This window comes from Anas platyrhynchos, chromosome 21, assembly GCF_047663525.1.
Source record: "Anas platyrhynchos isolate ZD024472 breed Pekin duck chromosome 21, IASCAAS_PekinDuck_T2T, whole genome shotgun sequence".
Taxonomy (NCBI): domain Eukaryota; kingdom Metazoa; phylum Chordata; class Aves; order Anseriformes; family Anatidae; genus Anas; species Anas platyrhynchos.
Genome location: NC_092607.1, coordinates 1,599,599 through 1,617,503, shown reverse-complemented (window position 1 = coordinate 1,617,503; position 17,905 = coordinate 1,599,599).

Sequence of the window (17,905 nt, the reverse complement as noted above, 5' to 3'; positions counted from 1 at the left end):
TCCGGGTTCACTCTTTCACCGCAAGCCTAAATATAGCCCTAGCACGCCTGGCAGTCGACTGAAAGCTCGGGCCACAGAAAATGTGTTACGAGCCCCATTCGCCCATCCAAAAGTTCCCCCAAAGGAAGGCTTTGGGTACAACTGGACTTCCCAGGGGAGCCTTAACGCAGCCCCACATGCAACTGGACCCTCCGTGTTCGCTCTTTACAGCAACCCTAAATATAACCCTGGCCCGCCTGGCAGTCGACTGAAAACTCGGGCCACAGAAAATGCGTTAAAAGCCTAATTCGCCCATCCAAAAGTGCCCCCAAAGGAAGGCTTTGGGTACAACTGAACTCCCCAGGGGAGCCTTAACGCAGCCCTAATGCAACTGGACCCTCCGTATTCGCTCTTTCACAGCAACCCTAAATATAGCCCTGGCCCGCCTGGCAGTCGACTGAAAACTCGGGCCCCAGAAAATGCGTTAAAAGCCTAATTCGCCCATCCAAAAGTGCCCCCAGAGGAAGGCTTTGGGTACAAGTGAACTCCCCAGGGGAGCCTTTACGCAGCCCCACATGCAACTGGACCCTCCTTATTCACTGTTTACGAGCAACACTAAATATACCACTAGCCAGCATGGCAGAAGACTGAAAACTCGGGCTCCAGAAAATGCGTTTCAAGCCCCATTCACCCATCCAGAAGTGCCCCCAAAGGAAGGCTTTGGGTACAAGTGAACTCCCCAGGGGAGCCTTTATGCAGCCCCACATGCAACTGGACCCTCCGTATTCGCTCTTTCACAGCAACCCTAAATATAACCCTGGCCCGCATGGCAGACAACTGAAAAATCGGGCCCCAGAAAACATGCTACAAGCCCCATTCGCCCATCCAAAAGTGCCCCCAAAGGAAGGCTTTGGGTACAAGTGAACTCCCCAGGGGAGCCTTTATGCAGGCCCATATGCAACTGGACCCCCCATGTTCACTGTTTACAAGCAACCCTAAATATACCCCTAGCCAGCATGGCAGAAGACTGAAAACTCGGGCCACAGAAAAAGCGTTTCAAGCCCCATTCACCCATCCAGAAGTGCCCCCAAAGGAAGGCTTTGGGTACAAGTGAACTCCCCAGGGGAGCCTTTATGCAGCCCCACATGCAACTGGACCCTCCGGGTTCGCTCTTTACAGCAACCCTAAATATAACCCTGGCCCGCCTGGCAGTCGACTGAAAACTCGGGCCCCAGAAAATGCGTTAAAAGCCTAATTCGCCCATCGAAAAGTGCCCCCAGAGGAAGGCTTTGGGTACAACTGAACTCCCCAGGGGAGCCTTTACGCAGCCCCACATGCAACTAGACCCTCCTTGTTTACTGTTTACGAGCAACCCTAAATATACCCCTAGCCACCATGGCAGAAGACTGAAAATTCGGGATTCCAGAAAATGCGTTTCAAGCCCCATTCACCCATCCAGAAGTGCCCCCAAAGGAAGGCTTTGGGTACAACTGAACTCCGCAGGGAAGCCATTATTCAGCCCCACATGCAACTGGACCCTCCGGGTTCACTCTTTCACCGCAAGCCTAAATATAGCCCTCGGCGCAATGGGAGAAGACTGAAAAAGCGGGCCTCAGAAAACGCATTTCGATTCCCCTTGGACCATCCAAAAGTGCCCCCAGAGGAAGGCTTTGGGTACAACTGAACTCCCCAGGGGAGCCTTTACGCAGCCCCACATGCAACTGGACCCTCCTTATTCACTGTTTACGAGCAACACTAAATATACCACTAGCCAGCATGGCAGAAGACTGAAAACTTGGGCTCCAGAAAATGCGTTTCAAGCCCCATTCACCCATCCAGAAGTGCCCCCAAAGGAAGGCTTTGGGTACAAGTGAACTCCCCAGGGGAGCCTTTATGCAGCCCCACATGCAACTGGACCCTCCGTATTCGCTCTTTCACAGCAAGCCTAAATATAACCCTGGCCCGCATGGCAGACAACTGAAAAATCGGGCCCCAGAAAACGTGCTACAAGCCCCATTCGCCCATCCAAAAGTGCCCCCAAAGGAAGGCTTTGGGTACAAGTGAACTCCCCAGGGGAGCCTTTATGCAGGCCCATATGCAACTGGACCCCCCATGTTCACTGTTTACAAGCAACCCTAAATATACCCCTAGCCAGCATGGCAGAAGACTGAAAACTCGGGCCACAGAAAAAGCGTTTCAAGCCCCATTCACCCATCCAGAAGTGCCCCCAAAGGAAGGCTTTGGGTACAAGTGAACTCCCCAGGGGAGCCTTTATGCAGCCCCACATGCAACTGGACCCTCCGGGTTCGCTCTTTACAGCAACCCTAAATATAACCCTGGCCCGCCTGGCAGTCGACTGAAAACTCGGGCCCCAGAAAATGCGTTAAAAGCCTAATTCGCCCATCCAAAAGTGCCCCCAGAGGAAGGCTTTGGGTACAACTGAACTCCCCAGGGGAGCCTTTACGCAGCCCCACATGCAACTAGACTCTCCTTGTTTACTGTATACGAGCAACCCTAAATATACCCCTAGCCACCATGGCAGAAGACTGAAAATTCGGGATTCCAGAAAATGCGTTTCAAGCCCCATTCACCCATCCAGAAGTGTCCCCAAAGGAAGGCTTTGGGTACAACTGAACTCCCCAGGGGAGCCTTTATGCAGCCCCACATGCAACTGGACCCTCCGGGTTCACTCTTTCACCGCAAGCCTAAATATAGCCCTCGGCGCAATGGGAGAAGACTGAAAAAGCGGGCCTCAGAAAACGCAATTCGATTCCCCTTGGACCATCCAAAAGTGCTCCCAAAGGAAGGCTTTGGGTACAACTGGACTCCCCAGGGGAGCCTTAACGCAGCCCCACATGCAACTGGACCCTCCGTATTCGCTCTTTCACAGCAACCCTAAATATAGCCCTGGCCCGCCTGGCAGTCGACTGAAAACTCGGGCCCCAGAAAATGCATTAAAAGCCGACTTCGCCCATACAAAAGTGCCCTCAGAGGAAGGCTTTGGGTACAAGTGAACTCCCCAGGGAAGCCTTTACGCAGCCCCACATGCAACTGGACCCTCCTTGTTCACTGTTTACGAGCAACCCTAAATATAAACCTAGCCAGCATGGCAGAATACTGAAAACTCGGGCCACAGAAAAAGGGTTTCAAGCCCCTTTCACCCATCCAAAGGTGCCCCCAGAGGAAGGCTTTGGGTACATCTGAACTCCCCAGGGGAGCCTTTATGCAGCCCTACATGCAACTGGACCCTCCGTATTCGCTCTTTCACAGCAACCCTAAATATAACCCTGGCCCGCATGGCAGACGACTGAAAAATCGGGCCCCAGAAAACGTGCTACAAGCCCCATTCGACCATCCAAAAGTGCCCCCAAAGGAAGGCTTTGGGTACAAGTGAACTCCCCAGGGGAGCCTTTATGCAGCCCCACATGCAACTGGACCCTCCGCGTTCACACTTTCACTGCAAGCCTAAATATAACCCTCGGCGCAATGGGAGAAGACTGAAAAAGCGGGCCTCAGAAAACGCATTGCGAGTCTCTTTCACCCATCCAAAAGTGCCCCCAAAGGAAGGCTTTGGGTACAAGTGAACTCCCCAGGGGAGCCTTTACGCAGCCCAACATGCAACTGGACCCTCAGTGTTCGCTCTTTACAGCAACCCTAAATATAACCCTAGCCAGCATGGCAGAAGACTGAAAACTCGGGCCACAGAAAAAGCGTTTCAAGCCCCTTTCGCCGATCCAGAAGTGCCCCCAAAGGAAGGCTTTGCGTAAAAGTGAACTCCCCAGGGGAGCCTTTATGCAGCCCCACATGCAACTGGACCCTCCGGGTTCACTCTTTCACCGCAACCCTTAATATAGCCCTGGCCCGCCTGGCAGTCGACTGAAAACTCGGGCCCCAGAAAATGCATTAAAAGCCTAATTCGCCCATTCAAAAGTGCCCCCAGAGGAAGGCTATGGGTACAATTGAACTCCCCAGGTGAGCCTTTATGCAGCCCCACATGCAACTGGACCCTCCTTGTTCACTGTTTACAAGAAACCCTAAATATACCCCTAGCCACCATGGCAGAAGACTGAAAAGTCGGGCTCCAGAAAATGTGTTACGAGCCCCATTCACCCATCTAGAAGTGCCCCCAAAAGAAGGCTTTGGGTACAACTGAACTCCCCAGGAGAATCTTTATGCAGGCCCATACGCAACTGGACCCCGCCGTGTTCGCTGTTTACAAGCAACCCTAAATATACCCCTAGCCAGCATGGCAGAAGACTGAAAACTCGGGCCACAGAAAAAGCGTTTCAAGCCACATTCATCCATCCAGAAGTGCCCCCAAAGGAAGGCTTTGGGTACAAGTGAACTCCCCAGGGGAGCCTTTATGCAGCCCCATATGCAACTGGACCCTCCGGGTTCACTCTTTCACCGCAAGCCTAAATATAGCCCTAGCAAGCCTGGCAGTCGACTGAAAGCTCGGGCCACAGAAAATGTGTTACGAGCCCCATTCGCTCATCCAAAAGTTCCCCCAAATGAAGGCTTTGGGTACATCTGAACTCCCCAGGGGAGCCTTTACGCAGCCCCACATGCAACTGGACCCTCCTTATTCACTGTTTACAAGCAACCCTAAATATACCCCTAGCCACCATGGCAGAAGACTGAAAATTCGGGCCCCAGAAAATGCGTTAATAGCCTAATTAGCCCATCCAAAAGTGCCCCCAGAGGAAGGCTTTGGGTACAACTGAACTCCCCAGGGGAGCCTTTATGCAGCCCCACATGCAACTGGACCCTCCTTGTTCACTGTTTACAAGCAACCCTAAATATACCCCTAGCCACCATGGCAGAAGACTGAAAATTCGGGCTCCAGAAAATGCGTTTCAAGCCCCATTCACCCATCCAGAAGTGCCCACAAAGGAAGGCTTTGGGTACAAGTGAACTCCCCAGGGGAGCGTTTATGCAGGACCAAACGCAACTGGACCCCCCGTGTTCGCTGTTTACAAGCAACCCTAAATATAACACTAGCCAGCATGGCAGAAAACTGAAAACCCGGGCCACAGAAAAAGCGTTTCAAGCCCCATTCACCCATCCAGAAGTGCCCCCAAAGGAAGGCTTTGGGTACAACTGAACTCCCCAGGGGAGCCTTTATGCAGCCCCACATGCAACTGGACCCTCCTTGTTCACTGTTTACAAGCAACCCTAAATATACCCCTAGCCACCATGGCAGAAGCCTGAAAATTCGGGCCCCAGAAAATGCGTTAATAGCCTAATTCGCCCATCCAAAAGTGCCCCCAGAGGAAGGCTTTGGGTACAAGTGAACTCCCCAGGGGAGCCTTTACGCAGCCCCACATGCAACTGGACCCTCCGGGTTCACTCTTTCACCGCAAGCCTAAATATAGCCCTCGTCGCAATGGGAGAAAATTGAAAAAGCGGGCCTCAGAAAACGCATTGCGATTCCCCTTGGACCATCCAAATGTGCTCCCAAAGGAAGGCTTTGGGTACAACTGGACTCCCCAGGGGAGCCTTAACGCAGCCCCACATGCAACTGGACCCTCCGTATTCGCTCTTTTACAGCAACCCTAAATATAGCCGTGGCCCGCCTAGCAGTCGACTGAAAACTCGGGCCCCAGAAAAACTGTTAAAAGCCTAATTCGCCCATCCAAAAGTGCCCCCAAAGGAAGGCTTTGGGTACAACTGAACTCCCCCGGGGAGCCTTTATGCAGCCCCATACGCAACTGGACCCACCGTGTTCGCTGTTTACAAGCAACCCTAAATATACCCCTAGCCACCATGGCAGAAGACTGAAAACTCGGGCCCCAGAAAATGCGTTTCAAGCCCCATTCACCCATCCAGAAGTGCCCCCAAAGGAAGGCTTTGGGTACAAGTGAACTCCCCAGGGGAGCCTTAACGCAGCCCCACATGCAACTGGACCCTCCGTATTCGCTCTTTCACAGCAACCCTAAATATAGCCCTGGCCCGCCTGGCAGTCGACTGAAAACTCGGGCCCCAGAAAATGCATTAAAAGCCTAATTCGCCCATTCAAAAGTGCCCCCAGAGGAAGGCTTTGGGTACAATTGAACTCCCCAGGGGAGCCTTTACGCAGCCCCACATGCAACTGGACCCTCCGTGTTCGCTCTTTACAGCAACCCTAAATATAACCCTGGCCCGCATGGCAGACGACTGAAAAATCGGGCCCCAGAAAACGTGCTACAAGCCCCATTCGCCCATCCAAAAGTGCCCCCAAAGGAAGGCTTTGGGTACAACTGAACTCCCCAGGGGAGCCTTTATGCAGCCCCATACACAACTGACACTCCGTGTCCGCTGCTTACAAGCAACCCTAAATATACCCCTAGCCACCATGGCAGAAGACTGAAAACTCGGGCCACAGAAAAAGCGTTTCAAGCCCCATTCACCCATCCAGAAGTGCCCCCAAAGGAAGGCTTTGGGTACAAGTGAACTCCCCAGGGGAGCCTTTATGCAGCCCCACATGCAACTGGACCCTCCGGGTTCGCTCTTTCACAGCAACCTTAAACATAGCCCTAGCACTCCTGGCAGTCGACTGAAAGCTCGGGCCACAGAATATGTGTTACGAGCCCCATTCGCCCATCCAAAAGTGCCTCCAAAGGAAGGCTTTGGGTACAACTGGGCTTCCCAGGGGAGCCTTTACGCAGCCCCACATGCAACTGGACCCTCCGTGTTCGCTCTTTATAGCAACCCTAAATATAACCCTGGCCCGCCTGGAAGTCGACTGAAAACTCGGGCCACAGAAAATGCGTTAAAAGCCTAATTCGCCCATCCAAAAGTGCCCCCAAAGGAAGGCTTTGGGTACAAGTGAACTCCCCAGGGGAGCCTTAACGCAGCCCTAATGCAACTGGACCCTCCGTATTCGCTCTTTCACAGCAACCCTAAATATAGCCCTGGCCCGCCTGGCAGTCGACTGAAAACTCGGGCCCCAGAAAATGCGTTAAAAGCCTAATTCGCCCATCCAAAAGTGCCCCCAGAGGAAGGCTTTGGGTACAACTGAACTCCCCAGGGGAGCTTTTACGCAGCCCCACATGCAACTGGACCCTCCTTATTCACTGTTTACGAGCAACACTAAATATACCACTAGCCAGCATGGCAGAAGACTGAAAACTTGGGCTCCAGAAAATGCGTTTCAAGCCCCATTCACCCATCCAGAAGTGCCCCCAAAGGAAGGCTTTGGGTACAAGTGAACTCCCCAGGGGAGCCTTTATGCAGCCCCACATGCAACTGGACCCTCCGTATTCGCTCTTTCACAGCAACCCTAAATATAACCCTGGCCCGCATGGCAGACAACTGAAAAATCGGGCCCCAGAAAACGTGCTACAAGCCCCATTCGCCCATCCAAAAGTGCCCCCAAAGGAAGGCTTTGGGTACAAGTGAACTCCCCAGGGGAGCCTTTATGCAGGCCCATATGCAACTGGACCCCCCATGTTCACTGTTTACAAGCAACCCTAAATATACCCCTAGCCAGCATGGCAGTCGACTGAAAACTCGGGCCCCAGAAAATGCGTTAAAAGCCTAATTCGCCCATCCAAAAGTGCCCCCAGAGGAAGGCTTTGGGTACAACTGAACTCCCCAGGGGAGCCTTTACGCAGCCCCACATGCAACTAGACCCTCCTTGTTTACTGTTTACGAGCAACCCTAAATATACCCCTAGCCACCATGGCAGAAGACTGAAAATTCGGGATTCCAGAAAATGCGTTTCAAGCTCCATTCACCCATCCAGAAGTGCCCCCAAAGGAAGGCTTTGGGTGCAACTGAACTCCGCAGGGGAGCCATTACGCAGCCCCACATGCAACTGGACCCTCCGGGTTCACTCTTTCACCGCAAGCCTAAATATAGCCCTCGGCGCAATGGGAGAAGACTGAAAAAGCGGGCCTCAGAAAACGCCTTTCGATTCCCCTTGGACCATATAAAAGTGCCCCCAGAGGAAGGCTTTGGGTACAACTGAACTCCCCAGGGGAGCCTTTACGCAGCCCCAGATGCAACTAGACCCTCCTTGTTTACTGTTTACGAGCAACCCTAAATATACCCCTAGCCAGCATGGCAGAAGACTGAAAATTCGGGCTCCAGAAAATGCGTTTCAAGCCCCATTCACCCATCCAGAAGTGCCCCCAAAGGAAGGCTTTGGGTACAACTGAACTCCGCAGGGGAGCCATTATGCAGCCCCACATGCAACTGGACACTCCGGGTTCACTCTTTCACCGCAAGCCTAAATATAGCCCTCGGCGCAATTGGAGAAGACTGAAAAAGCGGGCCTCAGAAAACGCATTTCGATTCCCCTTGGACCATCCAAAAGTGCTCCCAAAGGAAGGCTTTGGGTACAACTGGACTCCCCAGGGGAGCCTTAACGCAGCCCCACATGCAACTGGACCCTCCGTATTCGCTCTTTCACAGCAACCCTAAATATAGCCCTGGCCCGCCTGGCAGTCGACTGAAAACTCGGGCCCCAGAAAATGCATTAAAACCGACTTCGCCCATACAAAAGTGCCCTCAGAGGAAGGCTTTGGGTACAAGTGAACTCCCCAGGGAAGCCTTTACGCAGCCCCACATGCAACTGGACCCTCCTTGTTCACTGTTTACGAGCAACCCTAAATATACCCCTAGCCAGCATGGCAGAAGACTGAAAACTCGGGCCACAGAAAAAGCGTTTCAAGCCCCTTTCACCCATCCAAAGGTGCCCCCAGAGGAAGGCTTCGGGTACATCTGAACTCCCCAGGGGAGCCTTTATGCAGCCCTACATGCAACTGGACCCTCCGTATTCGCTCTTTCACAGCAACCCTAAATATAACCCTGGCCCGCATGGCAGACGACTGAAAAATCGGGCCCCAGAAAACGTGCTACAAGCCCCATTCGCCCATCCAGAAGTGCCCCCAAAGGAAGGCTTTGGGTACAACTGAACTCCCCAGGGGAGCCTTCATGCAGCCCCACATGCAACTGGACCCTCCGGGTTCACTCTTTCACCGCAAGCCTAAATATAGCCCTAGCACGCCTGGCAGTCGACTGAAAGCTCGGGCTACAGAAAATGTGTTACGAGCCCCATTCGCCCATCCAAAAGTGCCTCCAAAGGAAGGCTTTGGGTACATCTGAACTCCCCAGGGGAGCCTTAACGCAGCCCCACATGCAACTGGACCCTCCGGGTTCGCTCTTTACAGCAACCCTAAATATACCCCTAGCCAGCATGGCAGAAGACTGAAAACTCGGGCCACAGAAAAAGCGTTTCAAGCCCCTTTCGCCCATCCAGAAGTGCGCCCAAAGGAAGGTTTTGCGTACAAGTGAACTCCCCAGGGGAGCCTTTATGCAGCCCCACATGCAACTGGACCCTCCTTATTCACTGTTTACGAGCAACACTAAATATACCACTAGCCAGCATGGCAGAAGACTGAAAACTTGGGCTCCAGAAAATGCGTTTCAAGCCCCATTCACCCATCCAGAAGTGCCCCCAAAGGAAGGCTTTGGGTACAAGTGAACTCCCCAGGGGAGCCTTTATGCAGCCCCACATGCAACTGGACCCTCCGTATTCGCTCTTTCACAGCAACCCTAAATATATCCCTGGCCCGCATGGCAGACAACTGAAAAATCGGGCCCCAGAAAACGTGCTACAAGCCCCATTCGCCCATCCAAAAGTGCCCCCAAAGGAAGGCTTTGGGTACAAGTGAACTCCCCAGGGGAGCCTTTATGCAGGCCCATATGCAACTGGACCCCCCATGTTCACTGTTTACAAGCAACCCTAAATATACCCCTAGCCAGCATGGCAGAAGACTGAAAACTCGGGCCACAGAAAAAGCGTTTCAAGCCCCATTCACCCATCCAGAAGTGCCCCCAAAGGAAGGCTTTGCGTACAAGTGAACTCCCCAGGGGAGCCTTTATGCAGCCCCACATGCAACTGGACCCTCCGGGTTCGCTCTTTACAGCAACCCTAAATATAACCCTGGCCCGCCTGGCAGTCGACTGAAAACTCGGGCCCCAGAAAATGCGTTAAAAGCCTAATTCGCCCATCCAAAAGTGCCCCCAGAGGAAGGCTTTGGGTACAACTGAACTCCCCAGGGGAGCCTTTACGCAGCCCCACATGCAACTAGACCCTCCTTGTTTACTGTTTACGAGCAACCCTAAATATACCCCTAGCCACCATGGCAGAAGACTGAAAATTCGGGATTCCAGAAAATGCGTTTCAAGCCCCATTCACCCATCCAGAAGTGCCCCCAAAGGAAGGCTTTGGGTACAACTGAACTCCCCAGGGGAGCCTTTATGCAGCCCCACATGCAACTGGACCCTCCGGGTTCACTCTTTCAACGCAAGCCTAAATATAGCCCTCGGCGCAATGGGAGAAGACTGAAAAAGCGGGCCTCAGAAAACGCATTTCGATTCCCCTTGGACCATCCAAAAGTGCTCCCAAAGGAAGGCTTTGGGTACAACTGGACTCCCCAGGGGAGCCTTAACGCAGCCCCACATGCAACTGGACCCTCCGTATTCGCTCTTTCACAGCAACCCTAAATATAGCCCTGGCCCGCCTGGCAGTCGACTGAAAACTCGGGCCCCAGAAAATGCAATAAAAGCCGACTTCGCCCATACAAAAGTGCCCTCAGAGGAAGGCTTTGGGTACAAGTGAACTCCCCAGGGAAGCCTTTACGCAGCCCCACATGCAACTGGACCCTCCTTGTTCACTGTTTACGAGCAACCCTAAATATAAACCTAGCCAGCATGGCAGAAGACTGAAAACTCGGGCCACAGAAAAAGCGTTTCAAGCCCCTTTCACCCATCCAAAGGTGCCCCCAGAGGAAGGCTTTGGGTACATCTGAACTCCCCAGGGGAGCCTTTATGCAGCCGCACATGCAACTGGACCCTCCGTATTCGCTCTTTCACAGCAACCCTAAATATAACCCTGGCCCGCATGGCAGACGACTGAAAAATCGGGCCCCAGAAAACGTGCTACAAGCCCCATTCGCCCATCCAAAAGTGCCCCCAAAGGAAGGCTTTGGGTACAAGTGAACTCCCCAGGGGAGCCTTTATGCAGGCCCATACGCAACTGGACCCCCCGTGTTCGCTGTTTACAAGCAACCCTAAATATAACACTAGCCAGCATGGCAGAAAACTGAAAACTCGGGCCACAGAAAAAGCGTTTCAAGCCCCATTCACCCATCCAGAAGTGCCCCCAAAGGAAGGCTTTGGGTACAAGTGAACTCCCCAGGGGAGCCTTTATGCAGCCCCACATGCAACTGGACCCTCCGGGTTCACTCTTTCACCGCAAGCCTATATATAGCCCTGGCCCGCCTGGCAGTGGACTGAAAACTCGGGCCCCAGAAATGAGTTAAAAGCCTAATTCGCCCATCCAAAAGTGCCCCCAAAGGAAGGCTTTGGGTACAACTGAACTCCCCAGGGGAGCCTTTACGCAGCCCCACATGCAACTGGACCCTCCTTGTTTACTGTTCACGAGCAACCCTAAATATACCCCTAACAACCATGGCAGAAGACTGAAAATTCGGGATTCCAGAAAATGCGTTTCAAGCCCCATTCACCCATCCAGAAGTGCCCCCAAAGGAAGGCTTTGGGTACATCTGAACTCCCCAGGGGAGCCTTTACGCAGCCCCACATGCAACTGGACCCTCCGGGTTCGCTCTTTACAGCAACCCTAAATATAACCCTAGCCAGCATGGCAGAAGACTGAAAACTCGGGCCACAGAAAAAGCGTTTCAAGCCCCTTTCGCCCATCCAGAAGTGCCCCCAAAGGAAGGCTTTGCGTACAAGTGAACTCCCCAGGGGAGCCTTTATGCAGCCCCACATGTAACTGAACCCTCCTTGTTCACTGTTTACGAGCAACACTAAATATACCCCTAACAAGAATGGCAGAAGACTGAAAACTCGGGCTCCAGAAAATGCGTTTCAAGCCCCATTCACCCATCCAGAAGTGCCCCCAAAGGAAGGCTTTGGGTACAAGTGAACTCCCCAGGGGAGCCTTAACGCAGCCCCACATGCAACTGGACCCTCCGGGTTCACTCTTTCACCGCAAGCCTAAATATAACCCTAGCACGCCTGGCAGTCGACTGAAAGCTCGGGCTACAGAAAATGTGTTACGAGCCCCATTCGCCCATCCAAAAGTGCCCCCAGATGAAGGCTTTGGGTACATCTGAACTCCCCAGGGGAGCCTTTACGCAGCCCCACATGCAACTGGACCCTCCATGTTCGCTCTTTACAGGAACCCTAAATATACCCCTAGCCACCATGGCAGAAGACTGAAAACTCGGGCCACAGAAAAAGCGTTTCAAGCCCCTTTCGCCCATCCAGAAGTGCCCCCAAAGGAAGGCTTTGCGTACAAGTGAACTCCCCCGGGGAGCCTTTATGCAGCCCCACATGCAACTGGACCCTCCTTCTTCACTGTTTACGAGCAACCCTAAATATACCTCTAACCACCATGGCAGAAGACTGAAAAGTCGGGCTCCAGAAAATGCGTTTCAAACCCCATTCACCCATCCAGAAGTGCCCCCAAAGGAAGGCTTTGGGTACAAGTGAACTCCCCAGGGGAGCCTTTATGCAGCCCCACATGCAACTGGACCCTCCGGGTTCACTCTTTCACAGCAACCCTAAATATAGCCCTGGCCCGCCTGGCAGTCGACTGAAAACTCGGGACCCAGAAAATGCGTTAAAAGCCTAATTCGCCCATCCAAAAGTGCCTCCAGAGGAAGGCTTTGGGTACAACTGAACTCCCCAGGGGAGCCTTACGCAGCCCCACATGCAACTGGGCCCTCCGGGTTCACTCTTTCAGAGCAACCCTAAATATAGCCCTGTCCCGCCTGGCAGTGGACTGAAAACTCGGGCCCCAGAAAATGCGTTAAAAGCCTAATTCGCCCATCCAAAAGTGCCCCCAAAGGAAGGCTTTGGGTACAAGTGAACTCCCCAGGGGAGCCTTAACGCAGCCCCACATGCAACTGGACCCTCCGTATTCGCTCTTTCACAGAAACCCTAAATATAGCCCTGGCCCGCCTGGCAGTCGACTGAAAACTCGGGCCACAGAAAAACTGTTAAAAGCCTAATTCGCCCATCCAAAAGTGCCCCCAGAGGAAGGCTTTGGGTACAAATGAACTCCCCAGGGGAGCCTTTATGCAGCCCCACATGCAACTGGACCCTCCGGGTTCACTCTTTCACAGCAACCCTAAATATAGCCCTGGCCCGCCTGGCAGTCGACTGAAAACTCGGGCCCCAGAAAATGCGTTAAAAGCCTAATTCGCCCATCCAAAAGTGCCCCCAGAGGAAGGCTTTGGGTACAACTGAACTCCCCAGGGGAGACTTTACTAAGCCCCAACTACAACTGGACCCTCCTTGCTTACTGTTTACGAGCAACCCTAAATATACCCCTAGCCACCATGGCAGAAGACTGAAAACTCGCGCCACAGAAAAAGCGTTTCAAGCCCCATTCACCCATCCAGAAGTGCCCCCAAAGGAAGGCTTTGGGTACAACTGAACTCCCCAGGGGAGCCTTTATGCAGCCCCACATGCAACTGGACCCTCCGGGTTCACTCTTTCACCGCAAGCCTAAATATAACCCTAGCACGCCTGGCAGTCGACTGAAAGCTCGGTCTACAGAAAATGTGTTACGAGCCCCATTCGCCCATCCAAAAGTGCCCCCAGAGGAAGGCTTTGGGTACATCTGAACTCCCCAGGGGAGCCTTTACGCAGCCCGACATGCAACTGGACCCTCCATGTTCGCTCTTTACAGCAACCCTAAATATACCCCTAGCCAGCATGGCAGAAGACTGAAAACTCGGGCCACAGAAAAAGTGTTTCAAGCCCCTTTCGCCTATCCAGAAGTTCCCCCAAAGGAAGGCTTTGGGTACAAGTGAACTCCCCAGGGGAGCCTTTATGCAGCCCCACATGCAACTGGACCCTCCGGGTTCACTCTTTCACAGCAACCCTAAATATAGCCCTAACACACCTGGCAGTCGACTGAAAGTTCGGGCCACAGAAAATGTGTTACGAGCCCAATTCGCCCTTCCAAAAGTGCCCCCAAAGGAAGGCTTTGGGTACAAGTGAACTCCCCAGGGGAGCCTTAACGCAGCCCCACATGCAACTGGACCCTCCGTGTTCGCTCTTTACAGCAACGCTAAATATATCCCTAGCCAGCATGGCAGAAGACTGAAAACTTGGGCCCCAGAAAAAGTGTTTCAAGCCCCTTTCGCCCATTCAGAAGTGCCCCCAAAGGAAGGCTTTGGGTACAAGTGAACTCCCCAGGGGAGCCTTTATGCAGCCCCACATGCAACTGGACCCTCCGGGTTCGCTCTTTCACAGCAACCCTAAATATAGCCCTCGGCGCAATGGGAGAAGACTGAAAAAGCGGGCCTCAGAAAACGCAATTCGATTCCCCTTGGACCATCCAAAAGTGCTCCCAAAGGAAGGCTTTGGGTACAACTGGACTCCCCAGGGGAGCCTTAACGCAGCCCCACATGCAACTGGACCCTCCGTATTCGCTCTTTCACAGCAACCCTAAATATAGCCCTGGCCCGCCTGGCAGTCGACTGAAAACTCGGGCCCCAGAAAATGCATTAAAAGCCGACTTCGCCCATACAAAAGTGCCCTCAGAGGAAGGCTTTGGGTACAAGTGAACTCCCCAGGGAAGCCTTTACGCAGCCCCACATGCAACTGGACCCTCCTTGTTCACTGTTTACGAGCAACCCTAAATATAAACCTAGCCAGCATGGCAGAATACTGAAAACTCGGGCCACAGAAAAAGGGTTTCAAGCCCCTTTCACCCATCCAAAGGTGCCCCCAGAGGAAGGCTTTGGGTACATCTGAACTCCCCAGGGGAGCCTTTATGCAGCCCTACATGCAACTGGACCCTCCGTATTCGCTCTTTCACAGCAACCCTAAATATAACCCTGGCCCGCATGGCAGACGACTGAAAAATCGGGCCCCAGAAAACGTGCTACAAGCCCCATTCGACCATCCAAAAGTGCCCCCAAAGGAAGGCTTTGGGTACAAGTGAACTCCCCAGGGGAGCCTTTATGCAGCCCCACATGCAACTGGACCCTCCGCGTTCACACTTTCACTGCAAGCCTAAATATAACCCTCGGCGCAATGGGAGAAGACTGAAAAAGCGGGCCTCAGAAAACGCATTGCGAGTCTCTTTCACCCATCCAAAAGTGCCCCCAAAGGAAGGCTTTGGGTACAAGTGAACTCCCCAGGGGAGCCTTTACGCAGCCCAACATGCAACTGGACCCTCAGTGTTCGCTCTTTACAGCAACCCTAAATATAACCCTAGCCAGCATGGCAGAAGACTGAAAACTCGGGCCACAGAAAAAGCGTTTCAAGCCCCTTTCGCCGATCCAGAAGTGCCCCCAAAGGAAGGCTTTGCGTAAAAGTGAACTCCCCAGGGGAGCCTTTATGCAGCCCCACATGCAACTGGACCCTCCGGGTTCACTCTTTCACCGCAACCCTTAATATAGCCCTGGCCCGCCTGGCAGTCGACTGAAAACTCGGGCCCCAGAAAATGCATTAAAAGCCTAATTCGCCCATTCAAAAGTGCCCCCAGAGGAAGGCTATGGGTACAATTGAACTCCCCAGGTGAGCCTTTATGCAGCCCCACATGCAACTGGACCCTCCTTGTTCACTGTTTACAAGAAACCCTAAATATACCCCTAGCCACCATGGCAGAAGACTGAAAAGTCGGGCTCCAGAAAATGTGTTACGAGCCCCATTCACCCATCTAGAAGTGCCCCCAAAAGAAGGCTTTGGGTACAACTGAACTCCCCAGGAGAATCTTTATGCAGGCCCATACGCAACTGGACCCCGCCGTGTTCGCTGTTTACAAGCAACCCTAAATATACCCCTAGCCAGCATGGCAGAAGACTGAAAACTCGGGCCACAGAAAAAGCGTTTCAAGCCACATTCATCCATCCAGAAGTGCCCCCAAAGGAAGGCTTTGGGTACAAGTGAACTCCCCAGGGGAGCCTTTATGCAGCCCCATATGCAACTGGACCCTCCGGGTTCACTCTTTCACCGCAAGCCTAAATATAGCCCTAGCAAGCCTGGCAGTCGACTGAAAGCTCGGGCCACAGAAAATGTGTTACGAGCCCCATTCGCTCATCCAAAAGTTCCCCCAAATGAAGGCTTTGGGTACATCTGAACTCCCCAGGGGAGCCTTTACGCAGCCCCACATGCAACTGGACCCTCCTTATTCACTGTTTACAAGCAACCCTAAATATACCCCTAGCCACCATGGCAGAAGACTGAAAATTCGGGCCCCAGAAAATGCGTTAATAGCCTAATTAGCCCATCCAAAAGTGCCCCCAGAGGAAGGCTTTGGGTACAACTGAACTCCCCAGGGGAGCCTTTATGCAGCCCCACATGCAACTGGACCCTCCTTGTTCACTGTTTACAAGCAACCCTAAATATACCCCTAGCCACCATGGCAGAAGACTGAAAATTCGGGCTCCAGAAAATGCGTTTCAAGCCCCATTCACCCATCCAGAAGTGCCCACAAAGGAAGGCTTTGGGTACAACTGAACTCCCCAGGGGAGCGTTTATGCAGGACCAAACGCAACTGGACCCCCCGTGTTCGCTGTTTACAAGCAACCCTAAATATAACACTAGCCAGCATGGCAGAAAACTGAAAACCCGGGCCACAGAAAAAGCGTTTCAAGCCCCATTCACCCATCCAGAAGTGCCCCCAAAGGAAGGCTTTGGGTACAACTGAACTCCCCAGGGGAGCCTTTATGCAGCCCCACATGCAACTGGACCCTCCTTGTTCACTGTTTACAAGCAACCCTAAATATACCCCTAGCCACCATGGCAGAAGCCTGAAAATTCGGGCCCCAGAAAATGCGTTAATAGCCTAATTCGCCCATCCAAAAGTGCCCCCAGAGGAAGGCTTTGGGTACAAGTGAACTCCCCAGGGGAGCCTTTACGCAGCCCCACATGCAACTGGACCCTCCGGGTTCACTCTTTCACCGCAAGCCTAAATATAGCCCTCGTCGCAATGGGAGAAAATTGAAAAAGCGGGCCTCAGAAAACGCATTGCGATTCCCCTTGGACCATCCAAATGTGCTCCCAAAGGAAGGCTTTGGGTACAACTGGACTCCCCAGGGGAGCCTTAACGCAGCCCCACATGCAACTGGACCCTCCGTATTCGCTCTTTTACAGCAACCCTAAATATAGCCGTGGCCCGCCTAGCAGTCGACTGAAAACTCGGGCCCCAGAAAAACTGTTAAAAGCCTAATTCGCCCATCCAAAAGTGCCCCCAAAGGAAGGCTTTGGGTACAACTGAACTCCCCCGGGGAGCCTTTATGCAGCCCCATACGCAACTGGACCCACCGTGTTCGCTGTTTACAAGCAACCCTAAATATACCCCTAGCCACCATGGCAGAAGACTGAAAACTCGGGCCCCAGAAAATGCGTTTCAAGCCCCATTCACCCATCCAGAAGTGCCCCCAAAGGAAGGCTTTGGGTACAAGTGAACTCCCCAGGGGAGCCTTAACGCAGCCCCACATGCAACTGGACCCTCCGTATTCGCTCTTTCACAGCAACCCTAAATATAGCCCTGGCCCGCCTGGCAGTCGACTGAAAACTCGGGCCCCAGAAAATGCATTAAAAGCCTAATTCGCCCATTCAAAAGTGCCCCCAGAGGAAGGCTTTGGGTACAATTGAACTCCCCAGGGGAGCCTTTACGCAGCCCCACATGCAACTGGACCCTCCGTGTTCGCTCTTTACAGCAACCCTAAATATAACCCTGGCCCGCATGGCAGACGACTGAAAAATCGGGCCCCAGAAAACGTGCTACAAGCCCCATTCGCCCATCCAAAAGTGCCCCCAAAGGAAGGCTTTGGGTACAACTGAACTCCCCAGGGGAGCCTTTATGCAGCCCCATACACAACTGACACTCCGTGTCCGCTGCTTACAAGCAACCCTAAATATACCCCTAGCCACCATGGCAGAAGAC